The 18,925-nt window shown below is 37.5% G+C and overlaps 1 protein-coding gene across 10 annotated transcripts in view; it reads left to right on the forward strand.

Annotated features, from left to right (window-relative positions):
* Window positions 1–537: 537 nt before the first annotated feature.
* Window positions 538–18,925, forward strand: part of KTN1 (kinectin 1) — a 107,997-nt gene continuing 89,609 nt past the window's right edge. For 7 of the 10 annotated variants that reach the window (XM_077768471.1, XM_077768496.1, XM_077768502.1 and 4 more), the window contains exon 1: window positions 541–806. The gene's annotated coding sequence lies outside the window, so the exon portion shown is untranslated. Of the gene's footprint in view, window positions 807–18,925 lie in introns of all 10 variants that reach the window. The other 3 variants (XM_077768483.1, XM_077768513.1, XM_077768490.1) reach the window with 2 other exon arrangements.

Consider the following 18,925-nt stretch of genomic DNA (forward strand, 5'->3'; position numbering starts at 1 on the left):
GCCCGGCCGCCCAGGGCCCCTCCCCGGCTCTGCCGCGGCGCCTACGAGCGCGGCCCCGGAGTCCCTCGGGGACGTCTCCCGGTGCGAGGTTGGCCGGAGAGGGCCCCGGGGTGACCGAGGCGCCTATTTTTAGCTGGGCCTGTGGGCCCCCAGGAGGAAGGCGGATTACCGCCTCCTCGGCCGGCGGACAGAGGGAGCGCGTCTCCGGCGGCGTCCCTGGGCCGGAGCTGGGCCATGCTTACGCCATGCTGGAATTTCAGTTCTCACTGTCCCTCCGGATACTTAGGGAACCGGTGCTGGCCTCCTTCCCAGTGCCCCCTCCCACCGCCGGGTGCGTGTCCCCGGGTCACGGTCGGGAGGTAGGGGGGAGGTTGGGGCTGGGAAAGCTGCGTGTGGGGAGAGTTTGGAAAAATCTCTGGACCGCCCTCGAGACGGGGGAAGTTACCCTTTCCTCTCCCTGAGGGGTGTGTCTTCCTTAGTGATTCCCCCTCCCCCTTCAGTTTCCAACAATAAGAATTTTGGCATTGGGGAGCTCGGCAGCAAACCAAACCGGCAGCCTAGAAAAGTCGTACGGTAATCAGACACCTGGCGTGGGATGTGCAGCCCCGCAACGTTGGTCGTCGAGGAGCATGTGTGCACCAGAGACGTGCAGCTCCCAACGCCGGTAGCGGCATCCTAACCTCGTCCGGCTGCAGCTTCATCAGGCTAAAGAGCGGGCTGTTTACTTTTATCCTTTCCTTCTTCTGGGAGGAAGGAGGAATCGAAATTCGTAGTTGGGCCTGTATCAGAAAAGGATTCCTTAGAAGGTATGTGAATAGGCGCTGCTGAAGGAGCTGTTACAAGTTGTGGGGTTTTTTTGAGATGCCTTGTGGAAAGTCTTGAAAATTTTAGACAGGCGTAACCTGCTTATAGATAAATACCGTGTGAACAAAAACACTTTGAATTGTGTAGGAATTGATTTAAAATTTGAGTTCTTGCTAAATTAGATTACTCTTGTCCTATCTCACCTAGTAGGCAAATGGCCACACTGCCTTCAGCTTGGCTAGCACGGTTGCCGGCAAGATTGGGATGATCTTCTCAAGAAGAACACTGAGTACTCTGGTGTTGAGCTTATTTTGGGTAGACGTTCCCTGGTGTAGACTTTCGTGTTAACTGTGTTCTCTGATAAACAAGCTCTCTCCTCCTTTCATTCAAGGATCCAACAGAAACATCTAGGTTTATTGTTTGTAGGTTTTAAGAAAAATTCATTTTTTTCTGTAACATTAAATTAGAAATGTCTTTTCTAATTTTGCAGCATGAGCAGTCATAACTGTATCTCTGTCAAGTGTGATTGGAGAATGCGGTGTTGTATTTACCTTTCTGAGACTCATAGTCACACTGGAGCCTAAGATAAAGCCTAATGAAAAATTTTCTTAAAAATATTAAGCTCTTTAAAATTGTAAAGGATATCGAGTATTATTTAAACCTTTCTTGATGATTCAGGTCAACGTTCCAGAGAGTCATTAATTTATGATTTTGTACCCAATTTAGTTTTTTCTATGTCATTCCTTAGCATCAGTAGTCTTTTCTGCTTGATGCAAGTGCTGTCTTGGGTGTCTGACCTCAAGAAGCATCCTTCCAGTTGGTAGGCTGTAACGTGGGGAGAACATTTTAATAATCAGATGTTAATTAACAGTCAAAATGGCTTTTTAATTAATTTAAAAAATTTTTTAATGATGTTTGAGAGGGAGGGAGGGGAAGAGAGAGCGCAAGAGCACGAGCGCGCGTGAGCTGGGGAGGGGCAAAGAGATTGGGAGACAGAATCTGAAGCAGATTCCAGGTTCCCTGCTGTCAGCACAGAGCCCGAGGCAGGGCTCGAACCCATGAAGCGTGAGATTAATACCTGAGCCAAAGCCCGACGCTTAACCAACTGAATCATCCAGGTACCCCTTCCATAATAGGGCTTTAAAAAAAGATTTTTTTTTTAAATTTTTGAGAGCCAGCGCGTGCGGGCGTGCGTGCTCGCCAGTGAGCACGAGTGGGGGAGGGGCAGAGAGAGAGGGAGACAGAGAATCTGAAGCAGGCTCCAGGCTCTGAGCTGTCAGCACAGGAGTTCAGTGCGGGGCTGGAACTCACAGACTGCCAGATCATGACCTGAGCTCAGTCAAACGCTCAACTGACTGAGCCACCCAGGTGCCCCATCAATATGGCTTNTTTTTAAGTGCCTAAGAAGTGAGGGCTTTTTTGAAATTTCTACAAGACGCAAGTTAAGATTGTTACTGTAACTGAAATAAAAATTGAATTTTACTTGAAAAAATGTGGAAGGTATATTTTTAGTTGAATATTATAATTTTTGTTTAGCAAAATCTTGACCTAAAAGGTCTTGTAATACTTTGTAAAACTTTCATTTGTTAGTAAATTTAGTGTTTTCAGGAAGGTTTTGGATTTTTTAGCAATTTGACCTCTAATATGTAATAAAGAAATGTGGCGAGACCATGCTTTGTAGTAGCATCAAATATTTGAGGATAACATCTTATAACTGCTTGTTCTGTGTAGTCTTTAGGTTTTTAGTTATTTTGAAGGTAAATCCAGACTATATTTAGAGGCTAGAAGCAAGTAACTGGTTTTTTAGAAATGACATCAATCACTGTTATGCATAGAGTTGAGTTTCATTGCTTTCTCTTTCAGTTTTTGTGAACATGACTTTGGATGTTCTCATCCTAAAAGTTTAGTTTATGTGCAAATCACAGGGAAAACATTGATTTACATAGAAGTATATGCTACTTTTTCTATAAACAAAATTAAGATTAAATGGGAAAAAATCTTAAGAACTATGAACCAAGGAGTTTGATTAACTCAACCTGTGGTATCTGAGCTCTAGAAAAGGAAAAGTGATGACAATTTATAATTATTTGTATGCCAGGCTGTTGACTTGCTGTTTAAATGAATTTTTGGTTTTTGAGAGAGATGGCAGTGCGGACCATATAGGCTTTCTTTTTTCCTTTTATGTTAAGATAAATAGACAAAATATAATTTTAGCGCTAAGACTAATTTTAATAGAGACTCCAATAGGAAATAGAGTATTTCTAGGAACTATTTAAGAAACGTTCCACTCCTTTTGTAAAAGTTATGATATAGTATTTTATATATCACCTTAACTACTACAGTCTGATTAAGAACTTTTTTTTTATATTTTTATTTATTTCTAGGAGAGAGAGAGAGAGACAGCGTGAGCCGGGGAGGGTCAGAGAGAGAGGGAGACATAGACTCTGAAATAGGCTCCAGGCTCTGAGCTGGCAGTCAGCACAGAGCCCGACGCAGGGCTCGAACCCACGAACCGCGAGATCATGACCTAAGCGAAAGTCGGACGCCCAACCGACTAAGCCACCCAGGCGCCCCTGATTAAGAACTTTTAACTTAAATCTGGTTTCAGCAAAGTGGAACTTTGTTTATATTTCCCTCCTTCAGGCACAGTGCTTTTTGGGTTTCTTTCCTCACTAATTGCTTTGCTCTTTCTGCCTTATGATTCACCCTCTACTCTTGAAGTGCTCAGTCCTTGGTTCATTTTCCTTTTTTTATTTCCCTGGTGATCTCATCCAGTGTCATGGCTTTAAATCCCTATATGCTGATGGCTTCCATATTTATATCTCCAGCCCTGGCTTTCCTTCTGCACTCCAGACAACCTGTTCTGCATTTCTGCTTGTAGGTGAAATAATTAACTCAAACTGAACTTCCATTTTTCACTTTAAACCTGCCTCAGGTGCAGTCTAGTCCGTCTAATTTGGTGGTAGCTCCATCCAGCATTCACACACAAAAAAACTTGGAGTCGTTCCTAACTTACTTCTTTCACACTTGGCATTCTTGGCTCTATCTTATCTTGAAAATATATCTAGAATCAAGTCACTTCTTACCACCTGTGTTGCTTGCGAGGTTGGTCCTGGCCATCTTATCTCTAGCCTAGATTTCTGCAGTTAGCCTCCTAACTGGCCTTCCTGCTTCTTCCCTAGCTCCCTTTGGTCTTTTTCAACTCAGCAACCAGATCGTATCACTTCTCTCCTTAAAACCCTGCAATGACTTCTCATAGGCAGAGTAAAAGCCTTTAAATTGGCTGTTGTCCCTGTTTGGATCACTTTTCCCCCAAATAATCAACATGACCAATTCTGTACTCTTCAAATCTTTATTCTTCAATTGTTTTTCAAAAGGTCTATCTTATTGGTTTACTTGAAGCTCTACTCCCCTACTCATGATCCCTGTATCCTGCCCTGTTTTCTCCGTGGCACTTGGCACTTTCCAACACACTATATAATTTCCTTGTTGTGTTCATTGTCTCCTTTTTCTGTCCCTGACACACACTATAACCTCTGTGAAGGCACGGCTTTTTGTCTGTTTTATTTGTTGATGGATCTTAAGGGTTTCGGTCAGGTGTTCAATAAAGATTTATTAAATATCTATGCGTTATAAGTGAATTAAATCCTTATTCTGCAGTTTCTCACTGTGATGGATACCTCATTCTTGGACACATGTAGTTTTCAGTTTGCTCCTATCCTATAAGCAGAGAGCAGAAGAAAAGTGGCAGGAGGCCTTTGGGAACCCCTCGTTGGAGGGAGTGTTGTGGAGATCTTTTGGACCTTCTCTGTGTAATTAGGACCATTGGTTAGGTAACTTGAATGTTTTATTTTAACTTAAAACATTTACTTTTTGTCTTTTTATTTGGATCAATCTCTTTGAGTAGAGGTTACTGATCTTTTTTCTATAAATCATACCCTAAAAGCATTGCCTATGAGTTTCTAGTATTGGTTTCTTTAAAATGGAATGAAAATGTAGGCACTGGGAAACTTTCCAAGTTAAAAATCATTCTAAATTTTCCACTCATTCATCAAGGCCTTCCAAAGGATGTAACTTAGTTTTTACAGAAATAACAATTTTTGTTTTTATTCTGTTTAATGGATTTATAGAAATAAGTGAGTATATAGGAGAGTAGCCTGTTAGCCAGAAACATTTAGCTTTCTGTGTAGACACCAGCCTATGCATTTTTACCAAGGGGAGAAATGTCGTTTATTCCAGTGAGAGAGGTCATTTAAGATAGTTTTCATATTGAGTAAGTTTCATAGGGGCCATAGGATCCTAGCTGCCTACCATTATTAGAGGAAAATATCGTATGTCCATATTTCTTCATTTTGACTGTAACATTTATTAATGTTTATTTTTGAGAAAATGCACGAATGCACTTGCTAGGGGGAGAGGCGCAGAGAGAGAGGGAGACAGGATCTGAAGCCAGCTTTGGGCTGACAGCAGAGAGCCTCATGCAGGGCTCAAACTCAGGAACCTGTGAGATCATGACCTGAGCCGAAATGGGATGCTTAATACTGAGCCACACGGGTGTCACAACTGTTAATAACATTTATGATTGGCTATTGGAGCTTACATGATTTTCAATAATTGTCTATCGTGAGACTTGATGTTATGTTACATTCTCATTAGAAAATGTGGGACAATTATTATTTTTGCACATGAGTCATTTGAGTTGCCAGGGAAACCGTGTGGTCTGGTATAGTAAGCTGGGGGTCAGTATTTAGGAGACTTACAGGTCTTAGACTTTACTAATTCCAAGATTTTATGCAAGTTTTTTTTCCCCCCACAGTGGTTGAACTATATAATGTGTGGTATAGTGGAAGAAGCATGTGTGCTAGGGAGACTTAAGTGCTTAGGTTTGGCTTTGCTGTAAGTTTACCACTTATTGTATATGTGAATTTAACTATTAACTTGCTTAAAGTTCATTTGCCTTGCTTGTATTATCTTGCTAGTTGCTACACAAGTGATGGTTAATATTAGAGTGCTTATTTGCTGTTAGTCTCTCTAAACACTTTATGTATGGTGACATATTTAATCCCCTCAAACAGTTTTATGGTATAGGTACTATTTGGTGGAAACTAGGGAGACAGGTTAAATAATCTGTTCAAAGAGCAGGTAAGAGGAGGAACCTGAATGTGAACTGAGGTATTCTGATCTAGAACCCATCCTGATTCATTGAGCTGTTTTGAAAGAATGCTTTCTAATGATGATGATGATGATGGGATCCCTGGCTGGCTCAGTTTTTGGAGTGTGTCCCTCTTGATCTGGGTGTCATGAGTTCAAGCCCCAGGTGGGGCATAGAGATTACTATAAATGAATGAATGAATAATAAATAGGCACTGTGTGCAATTAAATCTGTTAGGTATTAGAAAGCCACATTAATGTTACACAGTTTTTTTTTTTCCTTCCAGAGTTAGAGGATTGACTCTTAACATTAGTGACTTAAATATGAGGACTTGAAAATTTTCAAATGGAGAAAATCGTAAAAGCAACTTAAATGCTATATAAAATGTTTTATGTAGAAAGCAGTAGGTAGACTATGCTCTTTCTAGATTCCAAGAAATTTTTCAGGCGCATTCTGGTGAACGTGTGTTATGAGTTACTACCATAACTGCCCACTCTGAAGTGGGAACTTTGTCCCACTTTTTTTTTTTTTTTAACCACTGAACTATAGTTCTTGTAGGTGGTGTTCATGTTGGTGAATGAATGAATTGCTTGATTGAAAATGGTGGAACTCATTGAGCCTTCTGCTTGTCAATTGTGCCATCATTCTTCTCTTTTAGCATGGCTAATTGATTTCCATGGAATGCCATGTAAAATGAGACTTCAAAAATAAAGGTTTCAGGTTTACTCTTGGGAGCAGAATGGAAACTGATTTAATACATGAATTCCAGAAAAAATATTTTTGTACATAGTACCAGTTAACCTTGTTGATCAGTAATGTAAGTGTTCTGAGTAAAATGTGTGCATACATAATTTAGTGATTGCATGTGTTTAGATCTAGTTATCTTTGAAATAAATTTGAACAAGCTAAGCTGTACATTGAAAGCTCCCCAGTGTTCTGAATGCTATGTTTGTGAACATTTAAGATGTTTTCTTAAATTTTTAATATCCACACACGGGTTGAATTCATTTATGTTGCTTCTGACCTGTATTTAGTTTATTGGGAAGTCATGTTTATTTGAAATGTGCTCTATAATTCTTTTACAGTTTTCAGTCCGAGGTTGGCTGAAGGTTATGAATTCTGTAAGGTGAATTTCTCAAGCTTGTCATATCATTTGGAACTCTTCATATCTGGATACAGTTTCAGGTTTGCTGGTGTATAATCCTTGTGGTTGATACACTGTTGCTAATGAATGGGAGTAGTTTCTTAAATCCCCTCCAGTTTGATCTAGATGTTAACTATAATATTAAGTTAAAATTGGATCCTTTATAAAAGTGACTTAGTCCTATTGCTCTTTTGGTGGTTGGGATGGGAGAGTGTCCAAAAAATTCCATTTAGTTTTAAGTTGAATGAAGTCTTTCTGAGCTTGAAATTTTTGGAGCAGTTTTCAAGTAAAACATACATTTCAGGTTAGCCTTGCAATTCTATGTAAAATATAACCCATGCACTTACCTTGTCTGATAGAGGTAGGGGAGAAAAGAAATACTTTATAAATACAAAATAACTGAAATGAGCAAGGCTGAATTCTTTTCTGCTTGTCTAGCCTTATTTATCTGGTATAAATAGGTGAGTGATTACATTCCATATTCTTTGAGTTTTATGTAAGCAAAACATTCCAGCAGCATTTAAAATAACATACTAATTAAAACAATTTTTTTTTAATTTTAGAGAGTGAGCATAGGAGAGGGGCAGTGGGAAAAGACGGAGGGTTTTTGTTTTAAGTTTATTTTCAGAGAGTATAAGCAGGGGAGAGGCAGAGAGAGAGGAGGACAGAGGATCTGAAGCAGGCTCTGTGCTGAGCAGTGAGCCTGATGCGGGGCTTGAACTCACGAACTGTGAGATCATGACCAGAGCTGAAACTGGAGAGAGGGAGAGGTAGAGGGACAGAGGCGAGAAATAGAGGGAGAAATATTGAGAGATTTTAATTTATATTTACCTCTTTCTACTTGTCATTTTTTTAGTTGTTGAAAGTTAAATATTGAATGATTCAGGTGTACAAAAGCATGTAGAACATGTTAGTACAATTTAAAGATGAAATATAAAAGAAATACCTTCATACCAAGTATCTGTATCTTTCACTCAATTTTATTTAAAATTTTTTTGTTAAAAATTAAGTACATGAAAATAAAATATATAACAGAGTAAGGATACAGTAAACAGCCTTGTATCTAATACCCAGTGCAAGAACATTATCCTAACCTTTTATTTCTTTTTGTGCTACTCTTCCCTGCCCCCCAGAAGTAACTATTATATTTGCTTTTTCTGTTTTTATTTTTTTGTGCTTTTTTAAAAATATAATTTATTGTCAAATTGGTTTCCATACAACACCCAGTGCTCATTCCAACATGTGCACTTCTCACTATTTTTGTACTTTTTTAAAATGTAATTTTACCACATCTATTTATATCCCTAAAATATTTTTTTTGTGTTTTGTTTTTGTACACTATATATGAGATCCTTCTGTATGAGTTCATTTGCAACTTCCTTTTTACCCTCAGCTTTATGGTGCTGTTATTCTTCCACCATCTTGTATCTATAGCTCTAATTCATTTACTTTCACTGCTACATGGAATTTCATTACATGAATTTTTTTCAGTTTATTACCTATTGATGGGGATTTGGGTTGTTTCCACTTTCCTTTTGCTATTATAAAAAAAAAATGGTACTGTGAACACCTTGCATAGGTGTATTGGTACGCTTGCATGCATAAATGTCTCCAGGATAGTGTTTTTAATAATATTTTTGTTACTAACAGTAAGAAATAAATTTTACATTATGGGATTCAGTACATTATCAGATGTCCCACATATAGAACAAGAAAGTTTGTTGGAAAAAACTCCCACCCATGTGATGCTAGTCCATTTCATTAAAAATAAGAATGATACTTAAGACCCACTAAGTTAATTTTTGCTGCTCGCTAATGAGTTGAGATTTGCACTTTGAGCAAATTGTTTTGGACTTTCTGTTTTAGGAGTGGAGTTGCTGAATTGTAGGAGGGGTGCATTTTCAGCTTTATTAGGTAATGCCAAATTGTTTTCCAGGGCACGTGTACCAGTTTCTTCCCCTCACTAACATGTACATATGATGGCTCCACATTCTTGCCTATGCTTGATAATTGGCAAATAATAGAGTAGGATAGCCTAATGATACCTCGTAGATTTTGCATTTCTGCTTACTGAGAAGAAACATCTTTTCAAATGTTTGCTGGCCATTTTTGTTTCCTTGTCTCTAGAATGCCGTTGATTTTTCTGTTGGGTTGTTTTTCTTTTTGATAGGAGTTCTTTATATGTTCTGCATAATTAATTTTTTGCTGATGAGTATCACAAATATCTTTTCCTGCTTTGTGGCTTGTCTTTTTTGTTATATAGTGTCTTTGTTAATAAAAGCTAAAAATTTTAATTTTGTTGATTTTATTAGTATTTTCCTTTTATGATTTATACTTTGTGTTTTGTTTGGGAAATTCTTCCCTACCTCAGGGTTATAAAGATATTCTTTCTTGTCCTCTTACAAAGTTTTATGTTGCCCTTCAAAGTTCTTTGCCTGGAATTGATTTGTGTTTCTTCTCTTTTATGCTACTGTTTTCTGTAAAATTTTACTGCTTAGCATTTCAGTTTGTTTTTTTAAGGGCTAGAGTGAATTTAGTAGATGCTTTGAAATAAGTCTTTGAATTACTAGTTTTATGTATTGTCCACACCTTGCCTTTAGAGTCATAAGAATGTTAAAATATGGATAGAGTTTAAAGTATGGATGACTTTGAAGTCTTCACTCTCTCCATGTGACATTATAAGAGATTTGCAAACATTTCAGTGATGCCAGGGTTTGCATCTGGTTTTCTTAAATTGTTATGGATACTTGTTGTGAAGCAGTCTGGTTAATTATTTCTTTAAATAGCAGCTAATTGTGGTTGGTATTTCACAATTTCACCACAGTGCACTGTGAGGACGAACGTCTATATATCCAACTAGTACTAACTATGTATACATGTAATCTGAGGAATCCGATCTTAAATTTTGGAAAATTCTCAGCTCTTCAAATATGGCTTCTCTATTTCACATCTCTTTCGAAAGACCTACATTGGGATCTTAGTATCTTAATTGCTCTTTTAAGTTTTTTTTCTCTTTATTTTTCTGTGCCTTATACTAGGTGAATTCAGTACTCTATAGCGGTTTACCAATTCTACTCTGTTTGGTCTGGACTTCATTTTGTCTGTTGAGTCTATTTGCCAGTATCTATAGTTTTCGAAAATTTCTTAGATTTGGAGTTGCTTTTTCATATACATCTGTCTATTTCAGTTCTCTCTCTGTTTTATAACCTTTTTGATACTTTAAAAAATGAGTCTCTACCTCTCTGACATCTTTAACACGTTGAAATTTAAAAATCTTTATGAAGACTTTCATAAAACTAATACCATTTTGGTGTTAATATTTTTTTTATTGATTTCTCCCCCTTCCTCATCATTAAATTTCTTCCTAAGGTTTGGGGTTTTGGTTTGTCTGGCTAATTTTGAGTGGAGATTTAGAACACTTTTTTTTCCCATTAGTGCTAACCCCCTGTTACTTCTCCTTCCATGTTATTTATTTTCAACTGTTTCTACCTGGCTCACTGTGCCTCTAGTCACAAAGCAGGTCTGTTCTGGAACAGGTTAAAACAAACAAACAAAAAAGCAAAGTGGGTAGAAGTGTTTATAATATGCAGTCTTGTACTGAGAAAGGCGGAGGTGATTTTATATATCTATGTGTGTGTGTATAAATATGTGTATATACAGGTGTATGTATATATATGTGTATATAAAAATGTATATATGTGTGATATATATATATGTATAGCTCTTATTAAAAGTAGAAGAGAAGGGAACCTGGGTGGCTCATTCATTTAAGCATCCACTTCTCCACTTCTTGATTTCATTTCAGGTCATCATCTCCCAGTTCGTGGGATCAAGCCCTGTGTTGGGCTCTGCACTTGGCATTCTCTCTCTCTGCCTCTGCCCTGCCCTTACTCATGTGCTTTCTCTTTCTCTCAAAATGAATAAACATTAAGAAATAGAGGATAATGGAATCTAAAAAATGATGGTTACTTATGAGGGAGAGACTTACAGTATAGTAAAGCACAAGGGTATGATTTGTGCTTTGAATTAATTTTTCTTAAGACTTGACTCTGGAGCCATTTAAATATTTTACATAATTGTTAAATGAAAATTTAAAAACTCCTAAAAACAAGAAGTAAAATGAACCACAGAATCTTGTATTCACTTGGTGAACTAGAGTGAACTACGGTGGACACCAGAGTGAACTATGCCATGTGACTTTAAAACATGGTAAGTTGGCTGTATATCCTGATTGAAATATATCCTGGGAAGAGAGTAGAGGAAAGATGACAAAAAAAGAGAATAAATCTTGAACTACTTTAATCATAATTTTGCTGGTAATATTCCCATGCTATACTGTGGGCATTGTAGGCTAAATGAAATGAATGATTATGTTGGTGTTGTTGAAAACTGAGATTTTTACCATTGTTGAAAACAGATGTAGTGTTAAGGTCAGTGTAATGATGTGAAAGCCCCATAGTACTAAATTTTAATGAAACGTTCCCTATACACTCATGCAATAATTTAGCTTATTAAAAATACATGCATTTCTGGCTTTTTTGACGAAGAAGACCTAGAAATAATGACTGACTTTGTAACAAAAAGCACTCCTGGTGCCTATATTGTGGTCTTTAAATACCTTTTGCAATAAAAGTGAACTAGTGCCCAGAATGGTCATTTCTCAGTCTACGCAGGAAATGTATGAGACAATTTTACAATTTAAGGATTAATTTCTGTTACAGTATGATACAGGGTTAGAGACTTAAAGCAACCCACATTTATTATACCATGGATTCTGTGGGTCAGGAGTTTAACTGGCTCCTCTGCTTAGGTGGGTCTACAATATTCCACAAAGTTGCTTTTATGATGTTGACCAGGGCTGGGGTCTCATCTGATGCTTAGTTGGGGAAAGATATGCTTCCAGTTGGGTTCATGTAATTGTTAGTAGCATTCAGTACTTTAAAGGCTGCCCAAGCGAAAGGCTCAGTTTCTTGCTGGTTATTGTCCAGGAGGCAGTCCTTAGCCCCTTGCCACATGGCCCTCTCCACAGGGAGCTTACAGCATGGCAGCTTGCTTCAACACCATTAAGGGAGAGGAAGCATGTCCTAGTAACATGGGTTACAGTCTTAGGTAACATAATCATGTGTATATAATCAACTTACATCTGTCACCTTTGCCATACTTTATTAATAAGAAGCAAGTCACAGATCTCATTCACCCTTACTAAGAGAAGATTGCACAAGGGTGAGAACACCCAAGTAGCAGACACCATGAGGACCACTCTAGAGTTTATTTGCCACAGGTAGAACATACCTGGAGTAATTGAGCCAAAGAGTATGCGGGTAGTGTCGAAACAACCTAGGAACTATCCTGAATAGGATCCCATTGGCCAAAAAAGGGGAATTTGAACATCAGTAAAGATAATAACTAATACATTGAAACAAATCAAATATATTTAACCTGTGAATTCATACTAAAATATTTTTAAAAAGCCTTTAATTGGTGTTGGACCAGCTTATTATTTTGACAGCTGGTAAATGAGAAGCATTTATCCTACTCATATGAATTGTTTCTCAGGTCAGGGGAAGAATTTCTATAGATGTATTCTACCTAATCAAGAAAGAGTGATAGACTTAGAATACCACCATTTTGCATCTCCTAATGAATAACGTCTAGGCAAAGACAACCAGTAGCTGCTAATATCACTATAAAGGGGGAGACATCTGGACATTAGATATATACTTTTGGAAAAAGCCATGCTGTCTGTGCCATAGTCTTACACTCAGGTCATAATCCTGAATCCGATGTAGCCTTTAAACTTACCAATTAAAAAAAATAAAATAAATTTACCAATTTATAGGAAATAAAAAGGACAAAACACTTCAACATTTATATTGGGAATCTCTACAGGACCAGCTAAATGTTTTTCTAACCCCAAATTCTAAGAAGTGTAAGAAACTGAATAATAAAAGGAGAAACAAGGATGATGAGAGGGGACAAGAAATACATCAACACAGAATAACTGAAAAGATATTTACAAAGCAGTTGGGGAGATGTGAATATTGGCTTGATATTTGATATTAGGAGTTGTTCATTTAAAATTTTCTGTGATACTGGATGTTTTGTCCTCTTTCCAAGTTCAGAGTTTCTATAAAGCTGTAACTCTTAAGTAATAATAACGTTTGTAGCCTGATTATTTTTCATATATCTTTCCCTTTCTTTCTCCTCCTTCCCACTTTCTCCTCCTTCTCCCTGTCCCTGCAACCTATGCATATCCTATTCCCATCCCTGTCCTTTGGTATCAAGTAGTGAATCTGGTTTGTTCTGCTGCTGTTACCTGCAGGAGCTAAGTTTCTGACCTTTGTCTACTCTCTAGTGAGTATCCAGTCATCTTCCCCATTCTTTCATATATTGTATTTTAGGTATTGATTACTGTTTTGGATTTTTACTGTTTCTGACTCAGGGAGATGTTATCTTAGTTTGAGTTCAGCCATGTCTTTGGTAATCCCCTTTTATGTTTTACCTGTCATTTAAAGTGTTTAGAATAAAGTCATCCTTATTGGAAGTCCTCATCTTCATTTACCTATTCCTAATTTTTTTTTTAAATATTTTTATTTATAGGAGAGAGAGAGAGAGAGACAGCGTGAGCGGGGAGGGTCAGAGAGAGAGGGAGTCACAGACTGAAACAGGCTCCAGGCTCTGAGCTGGCAGTCAGCACAGAGCCCGACGCGGGGCTCGAACCCACGAACCGCGAGATCATGACCTGAGCGAAAGTCGGACGCTTAACCGACTAAGCCACCCAGGCGCCCCTATTCCTAATTTTTTAAAAAAAGTTTATTTTGAGAGAGAATGTGCACGTGTGCATAGGGGAGGGGCAGAGAGAGGGAGAGAAGGAATCCCAAGCAGACCCCACTCTTTCAGCATGGAGCCCCAGGAAGGTCTCAATCCCAGGAACCATGAGACTATGACCTGAGCTGAAACCAAGAGTCAGACGCTTAACCGACTGAGACACCCAGGTGCCCCTCCTGATTTGTTTTTTGAAGTTCAACTCACAGCATCCTGACTGCTCTAGTTTTGTGATCTGTTCCCTTCCTTTGCTCAACTCGGCCTTCTTTTAATCTTGTTATTATTAAACTCTTTAGAATAAATTTGATTTTAGTAGCACACTAATTTGTTATGATTATAATCAATTAAAATCCATAAGCCTTGAAGTGTGATTCTTGTTCCTACTAGTTGATCTCACTTATCCTGTGTTTCTTTAGTCTATTTTGGTGTATAAGTAACTGAGGCCGAGTAATTTTTTCTTTTTGAGATAGAACTGGTGTCCCTTGCTCTCGAAACTCTGGTTGAATTCAGAATCAGATGTATCTATCCTTTGTTTAATGTCTTAAATTCATTCCTGAAAACCCTGCTAAATGAAAAGCCATTACATGAAAACATATTCCATTAATTTTAATGGTAAGTTATGTTGTGTTCCATCTCAGCCGACCAAATTCACATGTAAGAAAATATTAATCTCACAATGAAGATGAGTTAATGTAAATAGAAACAATTTGAAAATAAATACACTTTGAATGTAAAATGTAATAGATAAAATGAAGGTATATCATATTTACAAAGGAGGGAAGAGAAAACTTGGTGGTGGTGGTTGGTGGTGGGATGTTACTCTTTGGAACATCTATTCTTTCTGTACTATTTTCTTCACTAAATTCAGCCTTTTCGGAGTTCTGGGTTATTTGGCATTTTATCTGTACTTGAGCAGCGCCTCGGTGGCTCAGTTGGTTAAGCATCTGACTTCAGTTTTGGTCATGATCTCGCAGTTCGTGAGATCAAGCCCTGAATCTGTCTCTGTGTTGACAGCTCAGAGCCTGGACCTTGCTTGGATTCTGTGACTCCTCTCTCTGCCCCTCCCCTGCTCACATTCTCTCACTTGCTCTATCAAAAAATGAATAAACGTTTAAAAAAATTTTATCTGCGCTTGAAAGTCAAATTATGGCTCAGAAAAGCACTATTAGGGGAATAAAGGCCAAACACAAGTCCTTTAAACAGTGTGGAAATAGAAGCCAAGCAGAAACGACTGAAGAGTTGTAGGGATGCTAGCTCTGCAGTCCTCTTGACCGGCATATGTATACAAAGCAAAACATTCTGGGTTCCTCCAGTTGTGTGTAGAACATCGATATGTCTGATATAATTGGAATCCATTATGTTGAATAAATTGTTGAGCATGTCTTTAGCTGGAATCATAATGTTGAAATTTCATTGTAGAGTATTTAGTGTGCTTTTAGGTGAACAGTCCCTAATTAAAAAAAAAGTCATTATTACAAAAGTAGTACTTTTCAAGAGCCATTTTTATGAAAACCAGTTAACTGAATATTTTATTTATTTTTTTAATAAAGTTTGTTTCTTTTGAGAGAGAATGCATGAGCAGGGGAGGGACAGAGAAAGAGAGGGAGAGAAAGAGAGAGAATTCCACGCAGGCTCTGTGCTGTCAGCGAGGAGCCCAATTCAGGGCTTGATTTCATGAACTGTGTGATCACGATCTGAGCTGAAATCAAGAGTCAGACGCTTAATAACTACTAAGTTATTCAGGTGCCCCTGAACAATTTATTATGTGAGGTAAGTTTGTAGGCTGAAATAACATGGGATCCCTCCTTATCTAAGCTAGCTACTGGAATTTCTGTTGTTCTCGCTGGGGGACTGAAAGAGTGGTGGCAAAGGATAAAATAAAAGTCTTATTTTATGAAACATTATTTAGTTGGTTTATCCTTTGTTTTCTTTCCTCTTTTGAGATATTCGTACGTTCAATACATCATTATAAACTAGCTTATTCAAGAAATTAAAGTGTTAATAAGTTCAGGCAGAGAACAGTCTTTTGATAGGTGATTAAGACACTTTCTAAAACACTAATTGGCAACTTTGGGATATGATCATTTAGCCTTTTAACTATTCCCTGATTGGTATTACCATTCAGCCATGTTTGGTATTTACCTATTTTGTCTCTAAGAGTAGCTTGTCTACTTTATCAACTGCTCTGCCAAAATCAATCATTGTATAATGTGCATTGCGTTTTCCTGATTTAGTAAGCCTTTTGTATTAAAAAAAGAAAAAGGTGGGGGGGGCATTGGAATGACTTTTGTATAGTAAATTTTGATGCACCTAAATTTTTTAGTTAGTGACTTTGTCTGGATTTATCCATAATGAATTCACCAAATTTAGTTTGACTACTTCTATTTTCAGTACATGACAGATTTTACCTCGTGGTTTTTTTTTTTTTTTAACTCTTCAGGCATCTTCTAATAAAACAAGTCTTTTATAGATCTTGAAATGTAGGATTGTGGCAGCTGCGAACTGTCTTTTAAAGGCAGTATCTACCTTTGCATGGCTCCTAAGGTAGTTGTGTAAACATGGTCTAAGCACAGTCTACAGAATAGAATAGCTGTAGGATAGGAGCTTCTTCTTGTGGCTGTATTTTATTTTTTTCCAGCACTATGAAGATGTAATTGAGATAACATTGTGTAAAGGACAGTGTAATGTTTTGATATATGTATATTTTGCAAAATGGTTATTATAATAAGATTAATAAACATATCCATCACCTCATTTTTTATGTGTTTTTTTTCAGTGAGAACTTTTAAGATTTACTGTTAGCAACTTTCAAGTATGTAATAGAATATCGTTAACTGTAGTCCCCATATTGTGCATTAGATCCCTAGAACTTACTCATCTTATAATTGAAAGCTTGTACCCTTTGACCACCTTGACCAATTCTCCTTCTCTCTCTCTTTGTAACCACCAATCTACTTTCTGTATCTGTGAATTTGGATTTTTGAGGAACCTTTGCACTGTTTTCCATAGTGGCTATACCAGTTTGTATTCCCACCAGCAGGTTTCAAGTGTTGTCTGCATAGTCTTGCCAGTGCATGTTATCTTGTGTTTTTGGTAATAGCCATTATGACAGGTATAAGGTGATATTTCATTGTGGTTTTGATTTTCATTTTCCTGATGATTAGTGATATTGAGCACTTTTTCATGTGCCTGTTGGCCATTTGTATATCTTCTTTGGAAAAATGTCCATTCAGGTCCTTTGCCCATTAAAAACATTTTTTTTTAATTTTTAAAAATGTTTATTTTTGAGAGAGAGACAGAGCGTGAGTGAAGGAGGGGCAGAGAGAGACACACACATACAAATTCCAGAGCAGGCTCCAGTCTCTGAGCTGTCAGTACAGAGACTGATGGTGGGACTCAAACTCACGAACCGAGAGATCGCGACCTGAGCTGAAGTCTGATGGTCAACCGACTGAGCCAACTAGGTGCCCCTTTTTAAAATAAAATTAAAAAAAAATTTTAAATAGGAATTCCTTATATAATTTGGATAGTAGCCCCTGAGCTGATAATTTAGTTTATACATATTTTCATCCCATTCTGTAAATTACTTTTTCACTTTGGGGTAGTTTCTTTTGCTGCACAGAAGCCTTTTAGTTTGATACAGTTTTGTTGATTTTTGCTTTTTTGATTGTGCTTTTGGTGTTGTATCCAAAAATCACTGCTAACACTAGTGTCAAGGAGCTTGTCCTTATGTTTTCTTCTAGTAGTTTTACATTTAAACCTTTTATTCATTTCACATTAAGTTTTGTGAATGTTACAAGGTAGGGGTTCAGTTTATTCTTTTACATGTGAACATCCCATTTCCTCTGCACTGTTTATTGAAGAGACTATCTTTTCCCTATTGAGTATTCTTTTTTTTTTTTTTTAATGTTTATTTCTGAGAGATAGAGACAGTGTGAGCAGGGGAGGGTCAGAGAGACAGGGAGACACAGAATCTGAAGCAGCTACAGGCTCTGAGCTGTCAGCACAGAGCCTGATGCGAGGCTCGAACCCACGAACCGTGAGATCATGACCTGAGTCGAAGTCGGACGCTCAACCGACTGAGCCACCCAGGCGCCCCCCCATTGTGTATTCTTAACTCCCTTGTCAAATATTAATTGAGATATGTGTGAGCTAATTTCTGGGTCCTTAATTCTGTCCCATTGCTTTATGTGTGTTTTTATTCTACTACCATACTATTTTGATTACTGTAGATTTGTAGTATAGTTTGGAATCAGGAAGTGTGATGCCTCCAGCTTTGTTTTTCTTAAGATTGCTTTGGATGTTCTGTGTATTTTGTGGTTCCACATGAAATTTAGGATTGTTTATTTCTGTAAGACATGCCGGTAGAATTTTGATAGAGATTGCATTGAATCTATAGCTGTAAGGCTTAGGGCAGTATGGACATTTTAACAGTATTCTTCTGTTCCATGAACACATATGTTTCCATATATTTGTATTTTCGTCAATTCTTTGTCTTACAGCTTTCAGTGTATAGATCTTTTACTTCCTTGGTTGCATTTATTCTTGAGTATTTTATTGTTTCTAGTGCTATCATGAATGGGATTGTTTTCTTGTGACTATATTTTAGATTTCTGGTATCTCCTTTGAACCTCTTAAAATAAATTTCTTTTGTTTGGAAGGGAGTCTTTGCAGTCACAGATTTTGAAGGTGCACTGTATTCAGTGTTTTGATTACATTAACTAGATAATTTATAAACAACTTAACAGTGTGGAAACTCAATTGGTGAAATCCCAGAGACTTGGCTTTTTCTTGGAGATTGTTCTTAGTAAGGTAACTTACTGTTTTTTTTGTTTAGGTTGCTTATTGGGAGTGATGTGAAAACAATAGCCTCAACAGAAAAAAAAACCCCCAAAACAACTTGTTCTTTTGGCTGTTGCAGGTTTAAATGTTTGTGAAAATACGAAAGTTGTACCTAATTCCAGTTTATGGTAGTTTTATCTGGACTGTTTGATTTTTAA

Source organism: Crocuta crocuta, unplaced genomic scaffold, assembly GCF_008692635.1.
Source record: "Crocuta crocuta isolate KB4526 unplaced genomic scaffold, BGI_CrCroc_1.0 scaffold10, whole genome shotgun sequence".
Classification (NCBI taxonomy): Eukaryota; Metazoa; Chordata; class Mammalia; order Carnivora; family Hyaenidae; genus Crocuta; species Crocuta crocuta.